Source organism: Colossoma macropomum, unplaced genomic scaffold (genome assembly GCF_904425465.1).
Source record: "Colossoma macropomum unplaced genomic scaffold, Colossoma_macropomum, whole genome shotgun sequence".
Classification (NCBI taxonomy): Eukaryota; Metazoa; Chordata; class Actinopteri; order Characiformes; family Serrasalmidae; genus Colossoma; species Colossoma macropomum.
In genome coordinates this window covers 26,671,842-26,681,296 of record NW_023494785.1, presented here as the reverse complement: position 1 = coordinate 26,681,296, position 9,455 = coordinate 26,671,842, and positions in this window count along the sequence as shown.

Genomic DNA, 9,455 nt, shown 5'->3' with positions numbered 1-9,455 from the left:
AAAAGGGCTTTCAGTTCCCCAGTGCTGCTCTTAAGATGGGAGTTGGAGACTAATTGCCCCAAGAGGAGCATAAGCTGGTCTTTCGGGCAGGGGAGTGGGATAACAGAATGAAACAGCCTGACACAAACTCCAGCATTGACACTGGGTGACTATATTATTATTATTAAATCTTACACTGTGAGTGTTGTCTGTGGCCAAAGAACTGGACACATAACTTTTGGAGCCTAAATAAGGGGCGTGACCAGCTTGTTTTTGGGGCGAGAGAGCAGAGTTACAGACAAACCATGCCTAAGACAAACTCGACTACAGAGACAAAGTGATTAGGCGACAAGATTATTATTAAATCTTATACAATGAGCACTGTCTCTGACTCTAAGTAAGCGAGTACAAACAATCGAGTACAAACTCTCAGTGACTATGTTATAATTATTATTTAGTATTATTAAGTCATGCACAGTGTGCACTGTTTGTTGTCTTTCTATAGGACATATAAAAGTCAGCATGTTACCTGAATCCTGCATGGGTGAAGAAAGACAAACCTCTAAGTCCTAGTTCCAAAAGCACACAAACCACCTCACACTTTTGAGACAATATAGGACAAACACTACGTATAAATGTGACAGTACTTTATGCATATTATGCATTACAGAATCTGATCACAGCCTTCAGTGAAGTCTATGGACAAGGACTGGATGTATTTTACATTTGTTTATATCTGACTAAATCTGCAAGACAGACAACAAGTCTACATCACTGATCTTGGAAGATTAATTCTTTCTTTAGCACCATTTTTCATTCCTGAAACAGATTATGACTAGGATAAGTAGCCCATAATGTGAAGTGTAAGTATCAATATTTGTTGAAACGAAGCCCTGAAGGTTTCTATGCCTGTCTGCATTAGAAAATCTCCAGAGCATTAATATCTCACTGATTTATTACAGTATGTCAAACAATGAATATTATAGTTGCCAATTTGGACCAGTTTAACGAGACTGACGCTGACATTAAACTGGTTGCATTTATTGTCAGATGAAAAATATTCTTTCCCACAGACCTACTGTGTGCTCAAACTCCAGTTCTGAAGGACCAAAGTCCAGCGCAATTTATTAATATACATACATAAATACACCCACTAAATCTAGTTTAAATCTAGTTAATGAAGATGAGTGGAATCATATGTTGAATCAACTAAGCAGGGTAATCACCAAACTGTGGTGGAATTTAGCCCTCCTGGACCAAAGATGGACAGCCCTGATTTAAGTTTAAATCAGGTAATGACTTGAAAACTTAAAAGGTTGATGATGTTCTGACATTACACATCAATTACAATAAAACCTCATTCCTCAATATTCTGCCTGCTATCTGTAATGATGTACTGCAGTAACCAGAATTATTCTGCTCGGTCAATGACGGCAAAGCATGTCTATTGCTATGTGTTATGGAATATGGTTACTGATTACCGATTATGAATAACTGGTTATGAAACATAATTATCATATATATATATATATATATATATATGTACATACAATTATGTTTTGTCGGTTATGGTTTGTGCATTATGGTTTATGGATTATGTATGGGTTATAAATTTCGATTTGTAGGTTATGGATTGTAGGTAATAGGTTTGCTCTCTCCTTACTGTAGTGCTGAACACACTACACTGAAGTTTTTTTTTTTCTCCTTCGCCATAATTCCTGCTGTCTGTCCACCAGTCAACATGCAACTGCAATTAAGGCGCATGCCTACATCCCACCGACCTACACACACACACACCATCCTCTTCCTCTCAGAAGAGATCAGTCGCCATGGAGACTTAGGGGTGGGGGCGGCTGGGCATTGGACACCAATCAGGGCTGGAGATAGGGAGGTGGTGTCATGCTGTAACCCCCCCACACACACACACTTACATCCCATAATACTCACTGCATGCTCAGAGAAAGCCAGACTCTCACAAACTGCTTCACTACCTAGAGAGGTAGCAGAGATAACGCACAGTCTACTTCCCTCCACACATACACACACGCTAGTGTGGATTCCTGTCTTTGTGTGTTTTTTCCATGTCCTTCTGTATGACTGTAGCTGAATGCTGCTGTGCTATACCTTAACCTTAGAAACCATTAGATCCTCTTTTCTGCAGTTTGCAGTTAAAAAAGGATTTTCTCTCAAAGGGAGCAGCCAAATAGCTAAAAAAATTCCATCATCCTTATCAAAATAAAGCCCTGCGATAGACTGGTGACCTGTCCAGGGTGTTTCCTGCCTTCTGCCCAAGGACTGCTGGGATAGGCTCCAGCTCCTCCTCCAACCCAAAAGGATAAGCGGCTTCGAAAATGTGTGTGTGTGAGTGAGTGGTCACCATAAAGTGTTAACCCTTGACTGGTGTTCATGTTTTTGTTACTCAGTGGGTCTGGTGGGCTCATCGCACTATTGTTTTTCAAAATCAATACAGCCATAACAATTTATGTAAAAAAAAAAAAAAACATGTTTAAAATATCACAACTGATCAGCGTAGGGTTCTCCTTTAGCAGCTGTAGCCAGTCAGCAACCTGCCCATGTTGTCCACTCTCTCACACACACATAAACATACACACACAGACACACACACACTAAGAGCAGGCCATCTAGGAGGAGAACAGAGTAAAGAGACACAGCACCTCCACACTTTTATGCACCGCAGGTTCACCCCAACACCACAGGTGTAATGCAAATGTGTAGGGGGTGCACAGTGTGAAGTCATTGAAAATGTGTTATTTTATACACCAGTCAGGCATAACATCATGACCACCTCCTTGTTTCTAAGCTCATTGTCCATTTTATCAGTTCCACTTACTATATAGGTGCACTTCGTAGCTCTACCTAGTTATCTGTTTCTCTGCATGCTTTGTTAGCCCCCTTTTCTTCAGTGGTCAGGACCCCCATGGACCCTCACAGAGCTGGTACTATTTGGGTGGTGGATCATTCTCAGCACTGCAGTAACACTGACGTGGTGGTGGTGTGTTAGTGTGTTATTGTGCTGGTACGAGTGGATCAGACACAGCAGTGCTACTGGGGTTTTTAAACACCTCAGTATCAATGCTGGACTGAGAAAAGTCCACCAACCAAAAATATCCAGCCAACAGCGTCCTGTGGGCAGCGTTCTGTGACCACTGATGAAGGGCTAGAGTATGACCAACACAAACTGTGCAGCAGCAGATGAGCTATCGTCTCTGACTTTATCTACCTTATCTACAAGGTGGACTGACAAGGTAGGAATGTCTAATAGAGTGGACAGTGAGTGGACACAGTGTTTAAAAACTCCAGTAGCACTGCTGTGTCTGATACACTCGTACCAGCACAACACACACTAACACACCACCACCACGTCAGTGTTACTGCAGTGCTGAGAATGATCCACCACCCAAATAGAACATGCTCCGTGAGGCTCCATGGGGGTCCTGACAAATGAAGAACAGGGTATAAGGGGGCTAACAAAGTATGCAGAGAAACAGATGGACTGCAGTTTGTAATTGTAGAGCTACAAAGTGCACCTATCTAGTAAGTGGAGCTGATAAAATGGACAATGAGTGTAGAAACAAGGAGGTGGTCATAATGTTATGCCTGATCAGTGTATGTTCTTCACAGAAAATGAGCAAAGGCAGAGGAATCTGAGGTTGAAATAATAATAAATCACATCATTTTTTCTTTTGGTAAATATTAAAAATGGGTTCTACAGACCCCAACACCACACAAGGGTTTAGGCAGTATCACAAGGCAGTATCATCTACCACAGGGGGAATGAGGACACCAAGTGGCAAGATGTGAGTGAAGCCTAATGTAAGAATGTGTTTTAGTATAAAGATGTTCAACACTGGCTCTTGAGCTCACTGAAGAATTCCTGCCTTTCCTGCTAAGCAGAAGACTGAGGCACACTAGAAGATTAGTTCTTCCTGATGACAATATGCTGGGTCTCAATGGGAGGAGCTATACAGGAGGGATTTCATTTCCACCCAGGTATACCCATCATAGGCCTAAAAGTGATTTAAAATGTCTCTAATGGACATGTCTGGCTTTTAGAAACCGACAGGCTAGTAAAAACATGTTCTATTGCTATTTTTGCAGCTTATGTGATAAAATTGAATTGCGCCATTAAGCTCCAAGAGATCCGTTAAACTCATAAGCAGTCATTAGGTGATTAATTCCAGAGTTTAAGGTGTTAAACAAATACTATGTACAGTGTCAATGACATGAACACACACTACTCAGAAACAACTCGAACAAAATCAAATGCAATTAGCATCAATTAGTGTTTTGCTGGGAGCATAAAATAGGTTCTGGGGCATTGGGTGTAAAAGGATGGGGTGCGAGGCACATTATTTACGAGAGAGGAGGAGACGACAGAGGGAGGAGGAGACGAGAGGCGCCGGACATGACACTAGGCCACACATCGTCATGGTGTTGCCGGGGGAGACGGAGGAAGACGTCACTGGGTAGGATGTCGGAACACAAAGAGAGATGGAGAGGATAGGAAAGATGGAAACAGTGACAAAGAATATAAAGGAAAAGAGTGGGAAAAATGAGGAGGCACGGACAAGAGGACAGGAGCAGAGGAAAGTGTAGCTGTTTAACATTTTCACAGGTGGAGGAGGAGCCAGAGAGACAGAGACTCTGTAATACCCAACTACACAACTGCACTTCTACACTGCCTCTGAAAAGTTTGGGAACAGTTTGAAATCTTAGTTTATTTTTGAAGTAATATTTGACTTTCACTGTTACTTTTCAATTAAGAGTTTAAATTTGAGTTCTGGCAAATGTTGATGTCACAACAAGAGGATAAAATGTGTTGTGTTAGTACTTTTGTCAGTTGTTTCTTTTAAAAATGTGCAAGATCTAAACAGCTTTGCATTCAGTTCTTGCACAACAAAAAAAATACAGTGTACACTTCACAAACAAAAACATCTTGAAAGGCTAGCTGTTAAACATTTTACAGTCATTGTATAAACACACATCAACCATGCAGAACCTTAAGAGCTCCTGCAGATCTTACTGGGCCTGATTTGTATTGACATGTTAGGATGCTTAAGAGTTTTGAAATGTTTCATTTTATTTAAAAAAGATCATACCACTGCTCTTACCTATGTCCAGATGCCCTAAATACATCATGAAAGCTCAAAGGTTGTACTAAAAGAGGTGGACTGTGTTTGGAATAGTTCACTTGGTAATTCGTTCACTATTTACAAATTATCAGTGAGAACTGGAACAACACTACAAAATAGCTTACACTACTTGTTTATGCACTTTCTATGAAAAAGAGAGTGATTTCAAATCCAGTTTCGATCTATGTTTGGAATGGTTCACTTGTTAATTCTCTCACTATTTACTACATATACTGACCAGCCACCTTATTTACACTCTTTGTCCATTCGGTCAGGTTCAATTATAGGTGCACTTTGTAGTTCTACAGTTACATGCTATAGAACTATGGGAGTAAAATCCAGCCAAAAAAGAAATTATAATTAAAACAATAAACTGTAATTGCAAACCTCTTTTTGCCATTTCTTTTTCCAAACATCTGTGCAAATAGCTTGCCAAAATTGAAAATAAATTGAAAAACCTACATTTGCAATTTATTTTTTCACATAAGCCTGAGTGATTTGTGACATTTGTGACAAAAATAAAAATAAATGTAAAACAGCTATTTGTCATTTAATTTTAGTCATTATTCTGGTACTTTATGGCCATTTCTATAATGGAAAAGCTAATAGAGAAAAGAAAATCCAAGCTTCACTTTGGCTTTGCGTTCTCTTTACTTTAACAACCTATGAAGAACCATCTTTTTTGAGGGTATAGACTGATTAGCACAAAATGTGCAGCAACAGATAAACTACTTTAGTCAGTTTTTAAAACTCAATCAGCACTCCTGTGCCTGATCCGCCCATACCAGCGCAACACACACTAACACGCCACCACCACGTCAGTGCAGTGCTGACAATGATCCACCACCCAAATAATACCTGCTCTGTGGTGGTCCTGTAGGGGTCTTGATCATTGAAGAACAGGGTATAGAAACAGAACAAGTATGCAGAGAAACAAAAGAACTACAGTCTGCAGAACTACAAAGTGCACATATATGGTAAGGGGAGCAGATAAAATGGACAAAAAAGGAGGTATACTTAATTAAGTGGCCAGTCTGTGTAATGTTTGCTGTATAGTGAACTGACTAGGGAATGAATACGGTTTAATGGAAAAATATTTCACTGAGAATTCAAACAACATTACACAATGGCAGACACACCATATAGTGAACTATTTCTCTAATAGGGAGTGGTTTCAAACACATCTGTGGAGTGAGTAGCATGTTTAACACAATAAAAGTTTTTATTTAGTCAAGTGTTGACGATACCATTCAACTTTTTTGTACTTCTCTCTGATGTTTCAGGCTGAAGTTTTCCACAAATGGCAAACATAAACTGTTAAGTCCGTCCATAAATGATGCAAAGACAAAAAAACAACACAAGTGACAAAATCATCTTGTTTTAAATGTTCTACCATAATCCTCAGTGTTGGGGTCCTACTCTAGCACCCCACAACACCCCCCAACCTCTAGAGGTGATTTATTTTCCCCAGTTCCAATATTTGTTGGCACTGCGGTTGCCCTCTTGTCTAAATGTCATCCCTTCTTTTAAGACAATGCAGAGGGGTAAAGGATGAGGGAGCAGGGGGGAGTGTGGTAAAGGGGGAGGTGGACACTCGTAAAACGAGTAACAAAGTTTGGGAAAATTAAACATTAGGTAAGGCGTGCTCACTAGGGTGGGTTTTGGGTTGGGGTTGCACCGCTCTTCCTCTCCTGCATTGTATCTATCAGGTTATTTATTGTGGAAGCCCGTATTTCTTTCTCACACTCTTACACTCTGTGGCTTTTTTACGCACAACTGTTTTGTGAGGGCTGCAGGATTTAAGGGCAACATTTTCTGACACTGCCTTCACTGACACTAGGTAACAAACACACACACACACACACACACACACACACACACACACAGGAGAGAGTTATAGTGATATGTATTGTAACCATGTACTGGACTGTACTTGGACTGCCCACACTTTCACCTCCAAATACAAACAAATGTAATACGCATTCAAGTAGGAGACTCCCCCGCTCTTTCACACATACACACACACAGAAACACTGTATATATACAGAGTATGTACATAAATAATATATTTACAGTGGGCTTCAAAAGACTGAGACCACTGAAAATCTAGGATTTTTTTTTCATTTACGCTTGGAAACAAACAATGGGACATTTTGAAAAACATAAAATGTTCTGACAAGTAAAATGAAAAAGAAATATTCTGCACTATTTGTAGGTCACTATTCCATTTTAAGCATATTTGTGACACTGATGACTGTCAGGAGGAATTTGATGTACTCAAAGATTCTACTTTTCATTCAAGTTGTTATGTTGTTAATACAATTTGTAATGAAAGATATTTGGGCCCTACTGTATATACACTGGCTGCCAATACACACATAAACAAAATGCATTCTAAACTCCATTCAGTTCTTTAATAAATAAGAAAGCATAATCCCAAACTAAAAATTTCACCAGTTACCTTACATTTCATTTAAAGCTACTTTTCAATAATAAATAATTTACAATAGCAAAAATTAAAATTGTACAAATAAACAAATGGATATATGAATTTTTAAACTCATCTTAGTTTTTTAAAAATTGAATGATTATTATCTTTTTAAAATTTTCGCTTGTCAAGCGACATACAACAGAGAATATCCTGTATATCACAGGTAAGAATGCAACCAGCCTGACTGATAGTTAACAGGCGAAAAGGCTCTGTTTTTATCATCTAAGTTTGGCTTATATTAAAATATGCATTAAAAATAACAACAATGGTTAAAATGTCCCAAGCTCCCTCCCTCTGTCATTTCCTTGGACAAACAAATACAGCCTAGATATGAAAAGGATTTGATTTCCTGAAGGCAATGGAACTGTGACTGGCTCTCTGATGAATACCTGGCAGATGTTAGCTAGTAACTTGAAAAAGCTGCTAACGTTATTAAACAACTGATTGCTGATACATCTAAAGCAAATGTGCATGTCCTAGTCACCAATGATGATTTGTGTTATGAGTAGTGACTCCTCATTCATAACATAAAACGCTGTGAGATATGACGCCATCACGTAAATACTTTAGCATTCATCCGTCCACATGACACTACAGTATTACAAACTTCAATACATAGGGCTACTAAAATACTCCATCTTAGTGGCTTAATACCCCAACATTACATTTTTCCAGAACCACACCAAAATTTCCAAGATATTTTTGTCATTTTTTCATTGTCCAACTTTTCAACTGGAAAACTAGGCTCTAAATTTCCAGGATGTGTTTAAGTCTGATATGGATCTTTCTAAAGAATAGGTTTAAATATGGAGTTAAAAACACATTTCTCGCTTGGACTTGGACAAATGCAAAAAATTAAAGGAATATTTGCACAAGTTGAAATTCAGGAGTTAGGGTTTGGGACAGAAAGTCCCCTTAAATGATGATTTTGTATTTAGCTTATTAGTATAGCTTATTACTATCTCAATTAGTGTTTTGGGTTTTTAATAAAACATGACATGATCAAAGGTCTTGTAAATATCAAAGACCTGAATACTTGAATTGTTTTTTCAAATAGTTTTTTTACTGTGAAAATGCAGTTTGTACTAATTTGGTGTGCCTTGTAATCATAACATATACCAATATAATTGTAGTATGGTATCTTGTCCATTTTGCCCTAACTGGAATTCTGAAGTACTTAAATCTCCTGCAAAACTGACCTTTTTCATAACTAGAGTAATCATTTTTTCATCTGAGAGTAGTATTTCTGGGTAAATATTTGGCTTCTTTATTGTTATCACAATATTCAGAATGTAGTAAAAAAAAATAGTACAAAACAAAAATATCACAGTGCGAATTTTTCTCCGACATCATCCTTCGTAGTTACACGTTTTCATGTGTAAATACACACGTGTCACACCCATTCAACTAGAGGACTTCATTACGCCCTCTCACACATACACATACAAGAAGAAGGTGTAATTACATTTATTCAGGTTATGAATTGAGTCACCCTCTCTCTTGCTTCCTAACACACACACACACACACACACAGTTATAACACTTGTCTTTAAGGTGAGGTCACACACTGTGTTCTATGCTAACAGTGATAATGAGGCAAACTCATCTCTCCATGTCACTCTTAATGTACTACAAGCTGACCCATTACCCCTCCTATGTCCCCATTCCTCCATCCCTCCCTCTCTCCCTCCATCCAGGCCTCCTTTATAACCCCTCTCCCAACACTCCATCTACATTCAGTCTTTCTGACTTCACTGGACTTTCTTCTTTCTGGAGAATGGACTGAAATATTCACATTTACTTTTTTTCCGGAAAGGACATATACTCTTCTT